The sequence below is a fragment of the Oryctolagus cuniculus genome, chromosome 16, assembly GCF_964237555.1.
Source record: "Oryctolagus cuniculus chromosome 16, mOryCun1.1, whole genome shotgun sequence".
NCBI lineage: Eukaryota > Metazoa > Chordata > Mammalia > Lagomorpha > Leporidae > Oryctolagus > Oryctolagus cuniculus.
The window spans coordinates 63352889-63374188 of NC_091447.1; the positions used below are offsets into that span (position 1 = coordinate 63352889).

General features: G+C 43.4%; 1 pseudogene; it reads right to left on the reverse strand.

Moving 5' to 3' along the window:
• Positions 1 to 2542: 2542 nt before the first annotated feature.
• LOC100343267 (olfactory receptor 7A17-like) lies at positions 2543 to 14131 on the reverse strand (annotated as a pseudogene).
• Positions 14132 to 21300: the final 7169 nt, after the last annotated feature.

Here is a 21300-nt window from a genome sequence, read left to right on the forward strand (position 1 = left end):
GGCCCCGGATTGATGAGATTAGCAGCCACCTGAGGTCCCCGGCACAGCCAAAGCCGGGGGCAGAAGCCGGCAATGGAGGACACGCAGTATCTCCCCATCTACAGCAAATCACTGGGGACCTTCAGATCGGGAGGTGGATGGGGTGTTGGGGGAGGGGGTTATGGACCCTGTCTCAGGCACCTGCCTGTTTCCTCATCTGTGACATAAGGACCCACGGGTGGTTGTCTAGCCCACCCCCGGGGGAAACAGCTGTCAGCCTTGTGTCCTGCCTGCCACCCGACCTTGGGCCCCATGACTGCTGCCCCCTGCCCCAGCCTTGCCCCAGCCCCAGGGATCCAGGTCCAGCCAGGCCAGGGCTGGCACCTGCTCCCTCCCTGCTCCCTGTGCAGGCTGAGACGAGGCTCTGTGTACTGGTGGCCCCTTCTGGCCTCTATGTCTCATTGCTGCCATGACAGAAGCCACCTTTGGTGACCAGAGAGAGGGCCAGGTGTCAGAGGGCTGAGCTCAGCTCCACAGCAGGCTCAAGGGGACCTGGGGGGGCAGCACCCACAGAAGCAGTGGAAGGTGCAAGCACCCGGTTCTGGATAGCACCGCCCCCTCCCCACCAGGGCACTCAGATCACAGCCAGCCAGGGAGGCCCTTCCCTGCAGAGCCTGCAGCTCAGGCTGCCCAGGGTTCCTACAGCAGATGAGCCAGGGGTCCCAGGCACCATCAGCCTGAGGCAGGGCACTGGGCCGGAGCCCACCCTGTGCAGGCCCAAGATGCCCCTGACTCCCAAACAGGCCCAATGCAGACAAGCAGCAGGGCTGTTAAAAGGTTTTGCTGCAACCCATGACCAAGCCACTAGGCGTCCGGGGTACAAGAGGGCCAGTGGCCGGGCAGCCCAGGGGTGCAGGGGTGGGGGCCGCACCAGAGCACCCCAAGTCCACAGGTGGTGGCAGAGCAGACGCTGGCTGTTCACACCTTCAGGAAATCGTCTCCCTTAGGGACATCTCTACTTCCTGGAGATGGTTCAGGACCCGCTCACCACGTAAATGCCAGGACACAGCCACGAGGAAGATGGCCAGCAGTCGGGGACCCTGCCCCAGCAGGAAGCAGCAGCAGCTTTAAACAGGGGTCAACCCACACAGGTTCGGGCAGCCGTGTGGCACTGCTCCGTGCCGTTCTCCAGGGGGCGTCTGAAGCTTCTGAGCACCTGCTCAGGTCAGCTCCACACACACACACACACACACACACACACGCACCCCGGCCCGAGATCCCGATGATGCTCTAACTCGCTGATGTCTCCCCCGAGGGTGTGGAAGGATGACACCCCAAATGCTGGGGTGGGGGTGGGGGGCTGGGCAGTGGGCAGTGCCCTGGCTGCAGCGCTGGACTGGATAAAGGCCCTTGGAAAGGTTCCCAATGGATGCCAGTAGAAAAGGCACAAAACTGTTCATTCTGTGAAGGAAGGATCACGGAGCAGCTATGGTCATGGGGAGCAGAAGAGGAGTTTGTTACAAGGGCTGGGGAAGGGGCACACCACTGGCCGGGCAGTTCAGGGGTGCAGGGGCTCACTGTTTCCCTGGCACTTCATGAGCAGCACAGGCATTTGTAAGAATGAGTGAGGGAGATGATGCACCCTTCAATTCAGTGTCCTCAATGGTAACAGCTTGAAAAACACAGTGAAGCATCACACACAGGACATTAACATCAGGACCAACCAAAATACAAAGCATGCACATAAGATGCCATGCGTAAGACCCCCAGTGTAGCATTTGTGCAGCCACAACCACCCATCTCCTCACCCAGCATCTGCCTCTTAAGAACCACTCATCTGTTCACCATTCATATACTGATATTTCAAAATGATCTATAGACAGTAAACCTGTCTTCCTAAGAAAACCATGCAGCAGATACCTTAGGGATTGGTTTCCACATCTATGGTGGTCACAATGGGCATGAAGCTGAAATAGAACAGGATCTTAAAGGGTGAGTTAAACCTCACTGACAAGTTGTAAATCAAATGAACAAGGTAAATTCCACATTATCAGGGAGAGCCTTAAAAGGAGTGGATACACAAGAATGATGGGGGTAAAAGAGAAAAGCTGTGGCATCAGCTTTTCATGATCTATAAACTAGGTAGATGAGCTGAGTTGCCATGTGTAGGCCTTCCGTAGGAGTAACACACATGAATTTTTTCCCATAAAACCAAAGAAATGCTACTCAGTACAATGTATATCAGGTAGGAAAAAATTACTCCTAAGACATCCTTACTGTTCCATGAGACAAATGGGAATATGAAAATACTTCTAATACAATGTTCGAGAATAAGAAAACACCTAAGGGAAAACCTGTGGGATACTGAAGACCCCTGATGACTTTCTATGTGAGTTGTTTAAAATGCACAGAGAGGTTGAAATCAATATGATAGAGAGTCCAGCACATAAACAGAGGAGGAAATTCTACTTTCACAATCAGATCCAACAGCAGGAATTTCCAATGCTGAGGCTTTGATCCCTGAAATCCTTGGCTCTTGTTCAGCCCCAAGACAATTGCACATTTATGATTTCTCTCCTAGAGACTTCTTCAGGGCCCTGTTTATGTCTTCGTTCTTCAGGCTGTAGATGAAGGGGTTCAGCATGGGGGTGACCACTGTGTACATCACCGAAGCCCTTGCATTTGACTGTGGGTTTTGGGTAATAGGATAACTAAAGTACACAGCGAGTCCTGTGCAATAAAACAAGCAGACGGCAGAGGTGAGAGGCACAGGTGGAAGATGCTTTATTCTTCCCCTGAGCAGAAGAAATTGCACAGATGGAGGAGACGATCTTAGAGTAGGAGTAAAGGATCCCTGCCAGTGGACCCCCACCCAACAGCATAACTGTAAAATACATGACCACATCATTAAGAAAGGTGTCAGAGCAGGCACTGTGGATCACCTGATTCAGTTCACAGAAGAAGTGGGGGATTTCCAGGTGTGCACAGAAGGACAGCTGCAGCACCAGTAGGCTGTGCAACAAGGCATACAGGACACTGATGACCCAGCACACCAAAACCAGCTGCACACAGAGCTGGGGGTTCATGATGACTGTGTAGTGCAGGGGGTGACAGATGGCCACAAACCTGTCATAGGCCATCACAGCCAGGAGAAGGTCATCTAGTCCTGCAAAAAGCAATAAAAAGTACATCTGGGTGATGCAGCCTGCATAGCTGATGGCTTTGCTCTGCATCTCGATGTTCACCAGCGTCTTGGGGATGGTGGTGGAGGTGAAGCAGACGTCCACCAAGGACAAGTTGGAGAGGAAGAAGTACATGGGCGTGTGGAGGTGGGTGTCTGAGAGGATGGCCAGGATGATGAGCAGGTTCCCAGCCACAGTGACCAGGTATATGGAGAGGAAGAGCCCACATATGAGGGGCTGCAGTGCTGCGTCCTCTGAGAATCCCAGGAGAAGGAATTCTGCAGCTGTGTTCCATTGGTTTGTTTCATTTGGTTATGATGACCACCAGCTTAGCGAAAAATAGCAAGACAATGTTTAATACATAGAATCCTTCCTTTTACTAATGAATGTTACAGTCTATATTTAGCAGCTGGAGTATAGATTTCTGTGTTTTGTGCAAGGTTCTGGGTCTGTTTAGAGGACTGCCTCTTAGCATCTGTGAGTAGGGTTTCTACTAGGTTCTGCCATGGTTCCTGTCCCACCTCTTCCCTGAGAGGCAGCAGGTAGTTATCCAATTAGTTGGGTTCCATGCACTTGAAACATGAACCAGCACGTGGGAGATGTCTCTCCTTATGTCTTTCTGTATCTGCCTCTCTGTAAACAGAATGGAAATGAACAATAATAAACAATAAATATCCCCCCCTTGTCTGTGGATCTCTCCTCTGTTACCACTGTATTTTTCTCCTCCTCTTAATTGGATCCATGTTCTACTTTTAGTGAAACCACTTTCTGCCTCTCAATCCCTGCTTAGGGTTCCACTGCAATCATTTCATTGAAAGCAATGAGTCCTGTGTTGGTTTAAATGTACAATTCTGTTCATTTTCACATCACAGATAAATACAAAAACTAATTAATCAAGAAGGAAACTAACAATGTGATTGCTTTATCTGAAATAGACTGGGATAGCCATCAGGTGACCTCAGGTAAATGTTCTTTTTTTAAATTTTTTTTTATTTTTTATTTTGTAATATAAATTTTCAAAGTACAGTTAATGGATTACAATGGCTCCCCCCATAATTTCCCTCCCACTCACACCCCTCCCATCTCCTGCTCACTCTCCCATTCCATTCACATCATGATTCATTTTCAATTATCTTTATATACAGAAGATCAATTCAGTATATATTAAGTAAAGATTTCATCAGTTTGTACCAACACAGAAACACAAAGTGTAAAATACTGTTTCAGTACTAGTTATAGCATTACTTCACATTGGACAACACACTAAGGACAGATCCTACATGAGAAGTAAGTACACTGTGACACCTGTTGTTGACTTAACAATTTGACACTCTTGTTTATGGCGTCAGTAATCTCCCTAGGCTGAAGTCATGAGTTGCCAAGGCTATGGAAGCCTTTTGAGTTCGCCGACTTTGATCTTATTCCAACAGGGTCACAGTCAAAGTGGAAGTTCACTCCTCCCTTCAGATAAAGGTACCTCTTTCTTTGATGGCCCCGTTCTTTCCACTGGGATCTCACTCGCAGATCTTCCATTTAGGTCTTCTTTTTTTTTTTTCCCAGGGTGTCTTGGATTTCCATGCCTAAAATACTCTCATGGGCTCTTCAGCCATATCCGAATGCCTTAAGGTCTGATTCTGAGGCCAGAGTGCTATTTAGGACATCTGCCATTCTATGAGTCTGCTGTGTATCTCGCTTCCCATGTTGGGTCGTTCTCTCCCTTTTTGATTCTATCAGTTAGTACTAGCAGACCCTAGACTTGTTGTGTGATCCCTTTGACTCTTAGACCTATGAGTGTGATCAATTGTGAACAGAAATTGATCACTTGGACTAGTGAGATGGCATTGGTACATGCCATCTTGATGGGATTGTATTGGGATCCCCTGGCATGATTCCAACTCCACCATTTGGGGCAAGTCCGATTGCGCATGTCCCAAATTGTACATCTCCTCCCTCTCTTACTCCCACTGTTATATTTAACAGGGATCACTTTTCAGTTAAAATTTAAACACCTAAGAATAATTGTGTGTTAATCACAGAGTTCAACCAATAGTACTAGAACAAAACAAAGAGAAAATACTAAAATGGATAAAGTATTACATTGTACATCAACCGTCAGGACAATAGCTGATCAAGTCACTGTTTCTCATAGTGTCCATTTCACTTCAACAGGTTTCCCCTTTGGTGCTCAGTTAGTTGTCGCCAATCAGGCAGAACACATGATATTTGCCCCTTTGGGACTGGCTTAATTCACTCTGCATAATGTTTTCCAGATTCCTCCATCTTGTTGCAAATGACCGGATTTCGTTGTTTTTGACTGCTGTATAGTATTCTATAGAGTACATGTCCCATAATTTCTTTCTTTTTTTTTCAGAATACAGATTTCCCATGAGTTTTTTTTACCTTTTATTTAATGAATATAAATTTCCAAAGTACAGTTTATGGATTACAATGGCTTCCCCCCCATAACGTCCCTCCCACCGACAACCCTCCCCTCTCCCACTCCCTCTCCCCTTCCATTCACATCAAGATTCATTTTTGATTATCTTAATATACAGAAGATCAGCTTAGTATACATTAAGTAAAGATTTCAACAGTTTGCTCCCACACAGAAACATAAAGTGAAAAATAATAGATGATTTTTTAAATGATGATGAAATCAGATCAGATCTATTGTCATGTTTAATCCCAGTGAGAATCAAGTTGGGAATTGATAATTTCTTCTTCTTCTTTTTTTTTTTACAGAAGATCAGTTTAGTATACATTAAGTAAAGATTTCAACAGTTTGCACCCCCATAGAAACACAAAGTGAAATATACTGTTTGAATACTCGTTATAGCATTAAGTCTCAGTGTACAGCACATTAAGGACAGAGATCCTACATGAGGAGTAAGTGCACAGTGACTCCTGTTGTTGACTTAACAAATTGACACTCTTGTTTATGGCATCAGTAATCACCCTAGGCTCTTGTCATGAGTTGCCAAGGCTATGGAAGCCCCCTGAGTTCACTGACTCTGATCATATTTAGACAAGGTAGTAGTCAAAGTGGAAGTTCTCTCCTCCCTTCAGAGAAAGGTACCTCCTTCTTTGAAGACCTGTTCTTTCCACTGGGATCTCACTCACAGAGATCTTTCATTTAGTTTTTTTTTTCCCCCAGAGTGTCTTGGCTTTCCATGCCTGAAATACTCTCATGGGCTTTTCAGCCGGATCCCAATGCCTTTAGGGCTGATTCTGAGGCCAAAGTGCTATTTAGGACATCTGCCATTCTATGAGTCTGCTGAGTATCTCGCTTCCCATGTTGGATCACTCTCCCCTTTATTTATTCTATCGGTTAGTGTTAGCAGGTACTAGACTTGTTTATGTGCTCCCTTTGACTCTTAGTCCTTTCATTATGATCAATTGTGAACTGAAATTGATCACTTGGAATAGTGAGATGGCATTGGTACATGCCACCTTGATGGGATTGAATTGGAATCCCCTGGTATGTTTCTAACTCTACCATTTGGGGCAAGTCAGCCTGAGCATGTCCCAGATTGTACATCTCTTCCCTCTCTTATTCCCACTCTTAGGTTTAACGGGGATCACATTTCAGTTAAATTTCAACACTTAAGAATAACTGTGTATTAATTATAGAATTAAACCAGTCATATTAAGTAGAACAGACAAAAAAAACTACTAAGAGGGATAATGTATTAAGTTGTTCATTAACAGTCAGGGCTATGCTGATCAAGTCACCGTTTCCCATAGTGTCCATTTCACTTCAACAGGTTTCCTTTTTGGTGTTCAGTCAGTTGTCACCGATCAGGGAGAACATATGGTATTTGTCCCTTTGGGACTGGCTTATTTCACTCAGCATGATGTGTTCCGGATTCCTCCATTTTGTTGCAAATGACTGGATTTCGTTGTTTCTCATGCGGTATAGTATTCTAAAGAGTACATGTCCCATAATTTCTTTATCCAGTCTACTGTTGATGGGCATTTCAGTTGTTTCCAGGTCTTAGCTATTGTGAATTGTGCTGCAACAAACATTAAGGTGCAGACAGCTTTTTTGTTTGCCAATTTCATTTCCTTTGGGTAAATTCCAAGGAGTGGGATGGCTGGGTTGAATGGTATGGTTATATTCAGGTTTCTGAGGAATCTCCAGACTGACTTCCATAGTGGTTTAACCAGTTTGCATTCCCACCAACAGTGGGTTAGTGTCCCTTTTTCCCCACATCCTCGCCAGCATCTATTGTTGGTAGATTTCTGAATGTGAGTCATTCTAACCGGGGTGAGGTGAAACCTCATTGTGGTTTTGACTTGCATTTCCCTGATTGCTAGTGATCCTGAACATTTTTTCATGTGTCAGTTGGCGATTTGGATTTCCTCTTTTGAAAAATGTCTATTGAGGTCCTTGGCCCATCTCTTAAGTGGGTTGTTTGTTTTGATGTTGTGAAGTTTCTTGATCTCTTTGTAGATTCTGGTTATTAACCCTTTATCTGTTGCATAGTTTGTGTATATTTTTTCCCATTCTGTTGGTTGCCTCTTCACTTTCCTGACTGTTTCTTTTGCATTACAGAAACCTCTCAATTTGCTGCAATCCCAATTGTTAATTTTGGTTTTGACTGCCTGTGCTTCTGGGGTATTTTCCAAGAAGTCTTTGCCAGTACCTATATCTTGCAGAGTTTTTCCAATGCTCTCTAATAATTTGATGGTGTCGGGTTGTAGATTTAAGTCTTTAATCATGTTTTATGAATTTTTGTGTAAGGTGAAAGGTAGGGGTCTTGCTTCATGATGCTGCATGTGGAAATCCAATTTTCCCAGCACCATTTATTGAATAGACTGTCCTTACTCCAGGGATTGGTTTTTGATCCTTGGTCAAATATAAGTTGGCTGTAGATGTTTGGGTTGATTTCTGGTGTTTCTATTGTGCTCAATTGGTCTGTCCATCTGTTTCTGTACCAGTACCATGCTGTTTTGATTACAACTGCCCTGTAGTATGTCCTGAAATTTGGTATTGTGATGCCTCCAGCTTTGTTTTTGTTGTACAAGATTGCTTTAGCTATTTGATGTCTCCTGTGCCTCCATATGAATTTCAGCATCATTTTTTTCCAGATCTGAGAAGAAGGTCTTCGGTATTTTGATTAGTATTGCATTGAATCTGTAAATTGCTTTTGTGAGAATGGACATTTTGATGATATTGATTCTTCCAATCCATGAGTATGGAAGATTTTTCCATTTTTTGGATCCTCTTCTATTTCTTTCTTTAAGGTTTTGTAATTCTCATCATAGAGATCTTTAACATCCTTGGTTAAGTTTATTCCAAGGTATTTGATTGTTTTTGTAGCTATTGTGAATAGGATTGATCTTAGATGTTCTTCCTCAGCCATGGCATTGTCTGTGTATACAAAGGATGTTGATTTTTGTGCATTGATTTTATATCCTGCTACTTTGCCAAACTCCTCTATGAGTTCCAATAGTCTCTTAGTAGAGTTCTTTGGATCCTCTAAATAAAGAATCATATCATCTGCAAAGAGGGATAGTTTGACTTCTTCCTTCCCAATTTGTATCTCTTTAATTTCTTTTTCTTGCCTAATAGCTCTGGCTAAAACTTCCAGAACTATATTGAATAGCAGTGGTGAGAGTGGGCATCCCTGTCTGGTACCAGATCTCAGTGGAAATGCTTCCAACTTTTCCCCATTCAATAGGATGTTGGCTGTGGGTTTTTCATAAATTGCTTTGATTGTATTGAGGAATGTTCCTTCTATACCCAGTTTGCTTAGAGTTTTCATCATGAACGGGTGTTGTATTTTATCAAATGCTTTCTCTGCTTCTATTGAGATAATCATATGGTTTTTCTTCTCTAGTCTGTTAATGTGGTGTATCACATTGATTGTTTTGTGCACATTGAAGCATAACTGCATGCCAGGGATAAATCCCACTTGGTCTGGGTGGATGATTTTCCTGATGTGTTGTTGTATTCTATTGGCAAGAATTTTATTGAGGATTTTTGCATCTATGTTCATCAGGGATATTGGTCTGTAATTCTCTTTCAATGCTGCATCTTTTTCCAGCTTAGGGATTAAGGTGATGCTGGCTTCATAGAAAGAATTTGGGAGGATTCCCTCTTTTTCGATTGTTCTGAATAGTTTGAGAAGAATTGGAGTTAGTTCTTCTTTAAATGTCTGGTAGAATTCAGCAGTGAATCCATCTGATCCTGGGCTTTTTTTTTTTTGTTGGGAGGGCCTTTATTACTATTTCAATTTCTGTCTCAGTTATGGGTCTGTTTAGGTTTTCGATGTCTTCCTGGTTCAATTTAGGTAGGTTGTATGTGTCCTGGAATCTATCCATTTCTGATAGATTTCCCGTTTGCTGGCATACAAGTCCTTGTAGTAATTTCTGATGATTCTTTTTATTTCTGTGGTGTCTGTTGTTATGTTTCCTTTTTCATCTCTGATTTTATTGATTTGGGTCTTTTCTCTTCTTTTTTTGGTTAGTTGGGCCAATGGGGTGTCAATTTTGTTAATTTTTTCAAAAAACTAGCTCCTCATTTGGCTGATTTTTTGTAATTTTTTTTTGGATTCAATCCTGTTGATTTCTTCTCTGATTTTAATTATTTCTCTTCTCCTACTAGATTTGGGTCTGGTTTGGTGCAGATTTTCTAGATCCTTGAGATGCATTGAAAGCTCATTTATTTGGTGCCTTTCCAATTTCTTGATGTAGGCACATATTGATATAAACTTTCCTCTTAACACTGCTTTTGCTGTATCCCATAAGTTTTGGTATGTTGTGCTGTTATCCTCATTTACTTCCAGAAAATTTTTGATTTCTCTTTTGATTTCTTCTATGACCCACTGTTCATTCAGGAGCATGTTGTTCAATCTCCATGTGTTTGTGTATGCTCTAGGGATTCCTGAGTTGCTAATTTCCAACTTCATTCCTTTATGGTCTGAGAGCTGCATGGTATGATTCTAATTCTTTTGAATTTGCTGAGACTTGCTTTATGGCCTAGTATGTGGTCAATTCTAGAGAAGGTTCTATGTCCTGCTGAGAAGAATGTAAATTTTTCTGTGTAGGATGAAAAGTTCTGTAGATATCTGTTAGATCCATTTGGGCTATAGTGTCATTTAAATCTAATGTCTCCTTGTTGATCTTCTGTCCTGTTGATCTGTCTATTTCTGAGAGTGGAGTGTTGAAGTCCCCCAGCACTATTGTATTGGAGTCTAAGTCTCCCTTTAAGTCCCTTAACAAATCTTTTAGATAAACCGGTGCCCGGTAATTAGGTGCATATACATTGATAATCGTTATATCTTCCTGTTGAATTGATCCCTTAATCATTATATAGTGCCCCTCTTTGTCTCTCCTAACAGTTTTTGTGGTAAAGTTTATGTTGTCTGATATTAAGATGGCTACGCCTGCTCTTTTTTCATTTCTGTTGGCATGGTATGTCTTTCCCCAGCCTTTCACTTTCAGTCTGTATGGATCTTTGTTGGAAAGATGTGTTTCTTGTAAGCAGCAAATAGATGGGTTTTGTTCCTTAAGCCAGTCAGCCAATTGGTGTATTTTAACTGGACAGTTCAGGCCATTAACTTTCAATGTGACTATTGATAAGTAGTAGCTTTGCCCTGCCATTTGCCAAAGATATTTTATGATATATGTTTTGAACATCATGTGATCTTTTGGTGTGAGATTTCCTTCCTTTACCTTCTTTCATATTGATGACTGTGTTTCTGTGTTTCTGTGTGCAACACATCTTAAGCATCTTTTGTAGGGCTGGACAAGTGGCGACAAATTCTTTCAATTTTTGTTTGCTATGAAAGGTCTTTATTTCACCTTCATTCACAAATGAGAGCTTTGCAGGATATAATATTCTGGGCTGGCAGTTTTTCTCTCTTAGTACCTGGGCTATATCTCGCCATTCCCTTCTAGCTTGTAGGGTTTCTGATGAGAAGTCAGCTGTGAGTCTGATTGGAGATCCTCTGAGAGTAATCTGACGTTTCTCTCTTGCACATTTTAGGATCTTTTCTTTATGTTTCACTGTGGTGAGTTTAATTACAATGTGTCGTGGTGAGGATCTCTTTTGGTCGTGTTTATTAGGGGTTCTGTGAGCTTCCTGTACTAGGATGTCTCTGTCCTTCTCCAAACCTGGGAAATTTTCTGCTAATATCTCACTAAAAAGGCCTTCTAATGCTTTCTCCCTCTCCATGCCTTCAGGAACTCCTAGAACCCGAATGCTGGGTTTTTTAATAGTATCCTGAAGATTCCCGACAATATGTTTTAGATTTCTAATTTCCTCTTCTTTTCTTTGGTCTGACTGTATCCTTTCCTGTTCTCTGTCTTCTAAGTCCGATATTCTCTCTTCTGCTTCACCCATTCTGTTTTTAAGGCTCTCTAATGTGTTTGTCATTTGATCTATTGAATTCTTCACTTCATTATGATTTCTTGTCACTATCCCAGTTTCCTGTTGTACTAGTTGTTTCGTTTCATTTTGATTCCTCCTTAATATTTCATTTTCATGAGAGAGATTTTCTATCTTGTCCATTAAGGATTTCTGTAGTTCAAGAATTTGTTTTTGAGAACTTCTTAATGTTTATATCAATTTTTTGGGATCTGCTTCTTGCATTTCTTCTATCTCATCATCTTCATAATCTTGAATTGGGGTGTCTATTTCATTTGGGGGCATCATGGTGACTTCCTTCTTTTTATTACCTTGGTTTTTGCGTTTATTATTTGGCATATTGGAGATATTTGGTTTCTTCACTGTGGTGCTTTTTCTTGTTATACTATGACTCTAGATTAAGTGGACTGTCTGTTTTTGATGGAGCCTTAGAGGCTTGAGATGGGTGTGGCCTGAGAGCTCTGTTTGGTGTGCCAAAGATGACACTCCCAGGTTAGGCATGGTAGATCTCTCTCTCTTTCTTTCTTTGATTCAAAAGGGAAGTAATTCCGCACAGCTGAACGAAGTTGGAGGTAGTTATCAGGCAAATGATATACCCACAGGAGCCAGAGATTGGAAGCTCTTTCCCAAGGACCACACAGGGAATCTGTTCGGCCCTCAGAGTGGGCTCAAATTCTCCTTCAGTCTCCCACTGGGTTGCCAAAGTTACGGAATTGTAGCATCTCTGGAGAGTACTCATGTGAATTCCCTGAGTTCTCTCCCCCACTGTCTCTTTTTTCACAGTCTCAGTTCAGTAGCACCACAAATTTACTAGGTCCTAATCTGTTAATTCACCCCGCCCAGAGTCAGGTTTTTCTGCTAGGCTCAGGGCCGGTGCAGACCTGAGGTCGCTCTGCTTATGACGTATGTCCAAGATGGCGCCTGCTCTTTGTCTTGCTCGCCTTTGAGAGGTGAGCGGAGAGAGAGAAACCCGTGTCCATATCAGTCACTTTTTTCTCTCTCTCTCTCTTCTAGTTAGCCTGGTGAACTTCCCCCCACCCGGGGTCATTCCCTCTAGTCTCCTCTTTCCGCTTGCCTGCCGGTGTCTCGGGCTAGTGAGGTTTGGCTCACCTCGAGTTCCAGCGCTGGTGTGTTGAGTCTGCCGCTGGTGTCCCGAACTGTGGGCTCCCACGCTCTCCACACAGGTCCACTGTGAATCACTCGTTCTGGGAGAGTTTCTTCTGCTGTTTCTTCCCCTATGCTTCCTTGAACCTGCAGTATCTCCACTTTTATTAAACTGTCTCTCCCCGGACTATCAGTGTGCTCCCTTCCTATTCTGCCATCTTGCCTCTAAAAAGGCCTTCTAATCCTTTCTCCCTCTCCATCCTTCAGGAACTCCTAGAACCTGAATTTTTTTTTAATAGTATCCTGAAGATTCCCGACAATATTTTTTAGATTTCTAATTTCCTCTTCTTTTCTTTGGTTTGATTGTATATTTTCCTGTGCTCTGTCTTCTAAGTCCGATATTCTCTCTTCTGCTTCACCCATTCTGTTTTTAAGTCTCTCTAATGTGTTTGTCATTTGATCTATTGAATTCTTCATTTCATTATTATTTCTCATCACTATCACAGTTTCATTTTCTACTAGTTGTTTCATTTCATTTTGATTCCTCCTTAATATTACATTTTCATGAGAGAGATTTTCTATCTTGTCCATTAAGGATTTCTGTAGTTCAAGAATTTGTTTTTGAGAACTTCTTAATGTTCTTATCAATTTTCTGAGATCTGCTTCTTGCATTTCTTCTATCTCATCATCTTCATAATCTTGAATTGGGGTGTCTATTTTATTTGGGGGCGTCATAGTGTCTTCCTTGTTCTTGTTACCTTGGCTTTTGCGTTTGTTTGGCATATTGGAGAAATTCTTTGGTTTTTTCTCGTTATACTTTGACTCTAGATTAAGAGGACTGTCTGCTTTTGATGGATCCTTAGAGGCTATGATGGGTGTGGCCAGAGAGCTCTGGTTCTACAGTGTTAAGGGTGTGCCAAAGGTGATTCACCCTGATTGTTCTCTTGCTCTCTCTCTCTCTCTATCTTTTTTTTTTTTTGACTCAGTTGGGAAATAATTCCACACAGCTGAGTGGAATTGAGGGTAGTTGATGTATGAAATCTGGCCCCTGTGGGTATTCGTTTGCTTACCAGAGTCAGGTTTTTCTGCTTGGCTAATGAGGGGCACCCGCTTTACATATGCAAAATGGCATGCACCACTTTACTTACCTAAAATGGCGCCTGCCCTTTGTCTTGCTCGGCTTTGTAAGGTGAATGGAGAGAGAGGCTAAATGTCCATGCTGGTTCCCCTTATTTATTAAATTTTTTTCTCTCCTCCAGCCAGCCTGGTGAACTTTCCCCAGTGGGGTTTCAGGCCTCGTTCTCTGCAGGCTTTTTCTGCCTTTCCCCGCCAATATCTCGGGTTACTGAGGGGTGTTTAGCTCACCTCCCCTTCCAGCACTGGCGTGCAGACTCTGCGGCTCCGGCGGGTCTGGCAGGTCTGGTGGGTCTGGCGGGTCCAGCTGCTCCGGTGGGTCTTGTGGCCCCGGTGGCTCCCATGGCTCAGCTTCCATGCAGTGGGCGACCTTGCTCTCCCCGTAGGTCCTCCGAGTCACAGCCACTAGATCCGGAAGAGTTTCCTCTGCAATTTTTCCCTGATCCTTTTCCTGAGGCTACCGTAACTCCACTTTTATTAAACTAAATTTTCCTGGACTGTTGGTGTGCGCCCTCACTATTCTGCCATTTTGGTTCTGCCCCCCCAGACCTATTTCTTTTTTTTTTTAATTTATTTTTATTTTTATTTTTTGACAGGCAGAGTGGACAGTGAGAGAGAGAGACAGAGAGAAAGGTCTTCCTTTGCCGTTGGTTCACCCTCCAATGGCCGCCGCGGCCGGCGCGCTGTGGCCGGCGCACCGCGCTGATCCGATGGCAGGAGCCAGGAGCCAGGTGCTTTTCCTGGTCTCCCATGGGGTGCAGGGCCCAAGCACCTGGGCCATCCTCCACTGCACTCCCTGGCCACAGCAGAGAGCTGGCCTGGAAGAGGGGCAACCGGGACAGAATCCAGCGCCCCGACCGGGACTAGAACCCGGTGTGCCGGTGCTTCTAGGCGGAGGATTAGCCTAGTGAGCCGCGGTGCCGGCCTCAGACCTATTTCTAAAAGTTGCATCACCTTCACTGTCACTGGAAACCCATTCTTTTTTTTTTTTTTGACAGGCAGAGTGGACAGTGAGAGAGAGACAGAGAGAAAGGTCTTCCTTTTCCATTGGTTCACCCTCCAAATGGCCACTACAGCAGGTGTGCTGATCCAAACCCAGGAGCCAGGTGCTTCTCCTGGTCTCCCATGCGGGTACAGGGCCCAAGCACTTGGGCTATCCTCCACTGCACTCCCGGGCCACAGCAGAGAGCTGGACTGGAAGAGGAGCAACCAGGACAGAATCCGGCGCCCCAACCAGGACTAGAACCTGGGGTGTCAGTGCTGCAGGTGGAGGTTTAGCCAAGTGAGCTGCAGTGCCGGCCCTGGAAACCCATACTTGCTTATCACTTGACTCAGCATCCCTCAGATGCCATGATCAGCTGGGATTGTTTCATAAGTGAAGTGATAGCTTTATATTCTACTTCCTCTTCACATTTTAAAGCCTTTTTGTTACATCTTTTTTTTTTTGCAAATATTGGGTAATTCATCTTGAATTGCTTTCCTTTTTAAAACTGAAAAATAGCTTTATAATTACAAGGAATTTTGTTTCACACAGTTGTTTTCAGCCACTGTACTTAACCTAATGGCATTGTTGTTGCTATTCTCTTAAGGAGGGCCTTTGAGATAGCAGTTGGGACACTTGGGATACTGCATCCCACATCACAGTTTCTAGATGCAAGTCCCTGACCCACCACTGATTCCAGATTCTTGCTCATGTGCATACTGGGAGGAAATGGTGATGGCTCAGGTCCTTAGGTTCATGCCACTGACTTGAGAGATTTCAATTGGCTTCTAGGGTTTCAGTCTTTAGCCTGGCACAGCATCTGCTGTTGTGGGCATTTGGGGACTGAACCAGCAGTTTGGCTAAATAGATACAAGGGTGAAGCTTGTCATACCAGAATAGAGTCCTACTTTTACTTGTTCCTGGGAGGGTTTTGAGCTAAACTTTTTCAGTGGAATTACATTCACTGTGTAGAGAAAAGAATCTGATATCATCAATCTGTGTGTATCAAATCATCACTCTATCAGAGCAGCTAGGGATGAGAAGGACATGATAGCAACATGGCCCCAGAAAACTGTGGTGTCTTTGTTTGTGCCTTAGTGTTTGTCTGCAGGTGTGTCTTTGTGTGTGTGTGTGCGCGCGCACGTGTGTGTGCACCTGCTGTGGTAAGAAAGCAGTGTTCACAGCTGAAGAACTTGGGCTGTATATTCCAAGGCTCAGCTATCCAAAGGTAACATTTGCAGTATGGAAAGAAGAACTCAATCAACAGTTCATATTTAGAAGGAATCACTTTCAAATCACTGCTTACCTTTTCAAAAAATCATACAGTGTAAGGGTGGTTCTTAGACTGAAGAGGGACAGGGATGGGGAGAGGTTGATTAATGGACACTAAGTTATAGTTAAAGGGGAGTAAGAAGTTCTTGGGTTCTATTATGCAGTCAGATGATTACAAATCCCATGAATGTACTATAGATTTCTCGAATACAAAATGAGAACATGGGGTTTTGGATGTTATCACCATGAAGAAATGTTCCATTTTTGAGGAGATAGGTATATCTACCCTGATTGGACAGAAAATGGTGTATGGAGGTATTGCAACACCATGTGGCAACACACAATGCTACTCTTATATAGGCAACTGTAAAATACACCTTTAATCCAATCCTCCTTTATAACTACTTCCATCTTATTTAGAACATTCATTTGTTGGCTTATGCTCCAACTACATCATTGGGATATAGGCAATTTTCTCCTTCTAATTTATTAGACTTATGGATTCACAGTGCCTGCAATATGGTCAGAAGTCAATTTATGCTACTCAAGTGCAGGAAATAATTACTTACTAAAAGAGTAGAAAATGTACATGCAATCAGGGGACAATGCTAAGTGGGAAAGAAACCCTCTTCAGGGATGCGAGTAATCAATGGGAAGAGATGCAAGCATAGTATAAAGAAATCAATGTGAGCAGTATCCAAGTGATAGAAATTCACCAATGTGAGCTGTGAGTGTGTAGAAAGTAACTATGATATTTTCTCTTTCTTGGAAGCCATCATGTGGGGAGCAACTGGGACTAGACTGTTACTCGAATTAAGACTTATTTTATGCATCTGCTCTCCCACAATATGGCGCTGGGAGAGGAGGAAACAGCTTCTATACAGCTGCCTCCAGTTCAACCAATAAGCAGCAGGACCTGCTCCTGATTGGAGGAGAGCAGCGTACTCGGCGTGTGGGTAGCAGAGTTGGGATTGGTGGAAGAGGACTATACAGGAGGAGAGAGACAACATGCACCGAGGAACATCTGAGGGAACACCTGTGCAGCCCCCGAGAGAGCCGGCCGGCGGTGTGCCGCTCCCCCGCGGAAGTGGGGAAAGTGGCTAGGGGGAACCGCCCTTCCACGGAGGTGGAAGGGTCGGTAGCCAACCCGGGAAGAACCAGCAGCAAACCCGGGGAGGGCCAAGCAGACAAAAGAACAGCGCAGGGTTTAGTGTCGTTCCTCCACGAAGAGGGGGAGCGACACCATCACAACAAAAAGGCATCAGGGAATGATAAACACATTTTCACATTCCTTCTTCTGGGATTCTCAGAGGACTCTGCGCTGTAGCCCCTCATATTTGGGCTCTTCCTCTCCATGTACCTGGTCACTGTGGCTGGGAACTTGCTAATTGTCCTGGACATCCTCTCAGACCCCCACCTCCACATGCCCATGTACTTCTTCCTCTCCAACCTGTCCTTGGTGGACGTCTGCTTCACCTCCACCACTTCCTCTACAGCCTGTCATTTTCTGACATCTTTCTCACCTCCACCATTGTCCCCAAGATTCTAGTGAACATCCAGACGCAGAGCCAAGTCATCATCTCTGCAGGCTGCATCACCCAGATGTTCTTCTTCTTGCCTTTTGTAGAGTTGGACAACTTCCTTCTGGCCGTGATGGCCTATGACCAGTTCGTGGCCATCTGTCCCCCTCTGCACTACATGGTCATCATGAACCCCCAGTTCTGTGTGCTGCTGGTTCTGGCCACTTGGATCACCACTGCCCTGCACGCCTTATTACAAAGCTTAATGGTACTGTGACTGTCCTGCACACACCTGGAAATCCCCCACTTCTTCTGTGACCTGGTTGAGCTGGTGCACAGTGCCTGCTCTGACAGCTTTCTTAATGATCTCATGATCCATTTTGCATCTGTGCTGCTGGGTGGAGGTCCCCTGGCTGGGGACCTCTCTCTCTCTCTGACTCTCTCTGTCTCTAATTATACCTCTCAAGTCAATAAATAATCTTAAAAAACCTCACATCATCAGAAAGAATTCAGAATGGTAGGTTGAGTAAGTGAAGAGGTATTCTACCTTTCAATGGGCCATTGAAAGAGTTGCCTTGAGTTAATTTCCCATTCTCACAAGCACTGAGTAGCATTGAGTAGTAAGTGCAGTGGCAGCTGTCAAAGGTGTTGGGGAGGGGATGACTGCTTTGGGGTGAGGCTGGCAGCCCTGGGCATTTGGCATAGAGGTTAAAACATCACTTGAGGTGCCCTTAGCCCATAGTGGAGTACATGGTTCAGATCCTGACTCCAGCTTCCTGTTAATTCAGATCCTAGGAGGCAGTGGTGATGATTGAAGTAGTCAGATCCCTGACACCCACGCAAGGTATCAGCACTGAGTTCCAGGTTCCTAACTTTCAAATAAAATGAAAATTTAACAAAATAGAAAAATAAAAAATAACTATGTTGGTTAACATGTAATATTTGTGTGTTTTTATGGAGTATTGTGAAATATTTCAACACAAGTATACAGCATAAATGGATTGAGGGGCTGGTGCTGTGGCATATTGGGTAGCCACTGCTTCCAGTGCCGGCATCCCATATGGGCATTGTTTTGTGTCTCAGCCTCTCCACTTCTGATCCAGCTCTCTGCTGTGGCTTGGGAGAGCATTAGAAGATGGCCCAAGTCCTTGGTACCCTGCACCCATGTAGGAGACCTAGAAGAAGCTCCTGGCTCCTGGATTCAGATAAGCACAGCTCTGGACATTGCTGACAACAGGGGAGTGAACCAGCAGATGGAAGACTTTCTCTTGCTCTCTCTCCCTCTCCTTCTCTTTCTGTGTAACTCTTCCTTTCAAATAAATAAATCTTTCAAAAAATAGATGGATCAAATCAGGCAAACAACATTTCCATTTCCTTATCCTGTCTTTATATTTGTACCATATATGTAATTAAAATTTCTTTCAATGTGATGTTTTTGGATAGAAATGGATGGGGGAAGTAGTTGCTTATAGAAGACACTGCCTAAGTTTCTCCCAGCTGCAAACTGCCCTGGGATTAGAGGCACCGCTGCAGTTTCTGTTTTCTGCCAATACCGGCAGGGGGATGGACACACCTGTTCCCAGAGGAATGTGGCAGCGGAGGCAGCAGAAGACTAATGGACATTAATTGGTACCTGGTGGGACTGTTTTTGAAGATTTACATCACTGTTCTGTTCTCTATCATGGACTACTAGACAAGATTCACTTTCCCAATCATGAAGTTGATGTATAACCTTGCCTATGTGCCCAGTGGCTTGCAGAATTGTTGGTACCCTCTAATAAAAACTGTTGGTGCAAAGCTATCTGGTGGCATGCTCTTAGAACGCATGCTCCTGTGTCCTGTCTCTTCATCTGAAAACTCCACAGTTGCTATCACTGAGGCAGATCAACATAATATACAGTATGAAATGTATTTTCTCCTTTGTTTTGTATTTGCTCTTTACAATAATTTTAAAAATTAATAATGAATGTAACAACTAATTAAAGGTAAATAAATTGTATGTATTTCATATATACAGATTTAGGAACATAGTGAAGCTTCCTACCCTTCCCTCCTTCCTGCCCTCACTCCCAACCTTTTTCCTCTCCCCTCTTTCAGTTCATTTCTTATTTTTTACAAAGATCTATTTTCAGTTAACTTTACACTCATAAGATTAACCCTACACTAATTAAAGAGTTCAGCAAATAATACCAAGAACAAACACCACTGTTTCTCAACAGCTGAGGCAAGTGCTGTTCAAAATAAATGAATTTCAAAGTGTCACTTTCACCTCTGCACACTACCTGTTAGGTATTTTATTTTTACCACAGATCAGGGAAAACATACGGTATTTTTCTTTTTGTGAATGGCTTATTTAACTAAAGATAATGGTTTTCAGTTGCATTCATTTTGTTGCAAATGACAGGATTTCATTTTTTACATGTGTGTGTTATTCCTAGTGTATATATACCATAATTTATTTATCCAGTCTTCATTAGCAACATTTGGAAGGTGGGTGGTGCTGTGGTGTAGCAGGTAAAGCCAGTGCCTGCAGTGCTGGCATCCCATATGGGTGCCAGTTTGAGTCCTGGCTGCTCCACTTCTGATCTAGCTCTCTGCTAGCCTGGGAAAGCAGGCCTACACGTCCTCAGGTCCCTGCACTCACATGGGAGACCTGGAAGAAGCTCCTGGCTCCTGGCTTAGGATTGGTGCAGCTCCAGCCATTGTGGCCAATTGGGTGAACCAGCTGATGGAAGACCACCCCCCCCCGCCTCTCCTTCTCTCTATGTATCTATGACTTTCAAATAAATGAATAAATCTTTAATAACTAAGATTAACATCTTAGTTATTGTGAATTAAGCTGCAAAATACATGAGGTACAGATAACTCTTTCATATGCTGATTTCATTTCCCTTGGGTAAATTCCCAGAGTGTGATGGCTGGGTCATATTGTATGTCTATATTCAGATTTCTGAGGTATCTCCATACTGTCTTCCACAGTGGCTGCACCAGTTTACATCCCCACCAACAGTGGATTAGGGTACTGTCTTCCCCGCAACCTTGCCAGCATTTGTTGTTTGTTGACTTCTGTACAAGTGATATTCTAACTGGGGTGAGGTGAAATCTCATTGTGGTTTTGACTTGCATTGCCCTGATGGCTAGTGATCCTGAGCTTTTTTTCCTGCGTCTGTTGTCCTTTGCCCATTGTACGATTTGTTTTGTTGAGTTTCTTGAGTTCTTTATAAATTGATATTAATCCTTTATCAGTTTCATAAACTGCAAATTTGTTTGCCATTCTGTTGGTTGTCTCTTCACTTTGCTGAGTGTTTCCTTTGCAGTATAGAAGCTTCTCAGCTTGATAAAACACTGTTTGTCTATTTAGGCTTTGATTGCCTGTGTTTCAGGAGTATTCCTTTTCCTTTTTTCTTTTTCTAAGTTTTATTTAAGGTCTACAAGTTTTATGTATTTCTTATAAATATGTTTAGGAACACAGTGATTCTTCACACCCTAGCCTCCCTCCTGCCATGCTCCACCCTTCTTCCTCCTCCCTCTCCTATTCCCACTGTTAATTTTTACAAAGATCAATTTTCAGTTTATTTTATTTTGATGATTAACCCTACACTAAGTAAAGTGTTCAAAAAATAGTGTGAGGTAAAAAAACACTATTCCTTAACAGTAGAGACAAGAACTGTGAACAATCATTGAATCTCAAAATATCAATTTCACTCCAATACATAACATTTTAGGTACTCTATTAGTTAATAAAAATCAGAG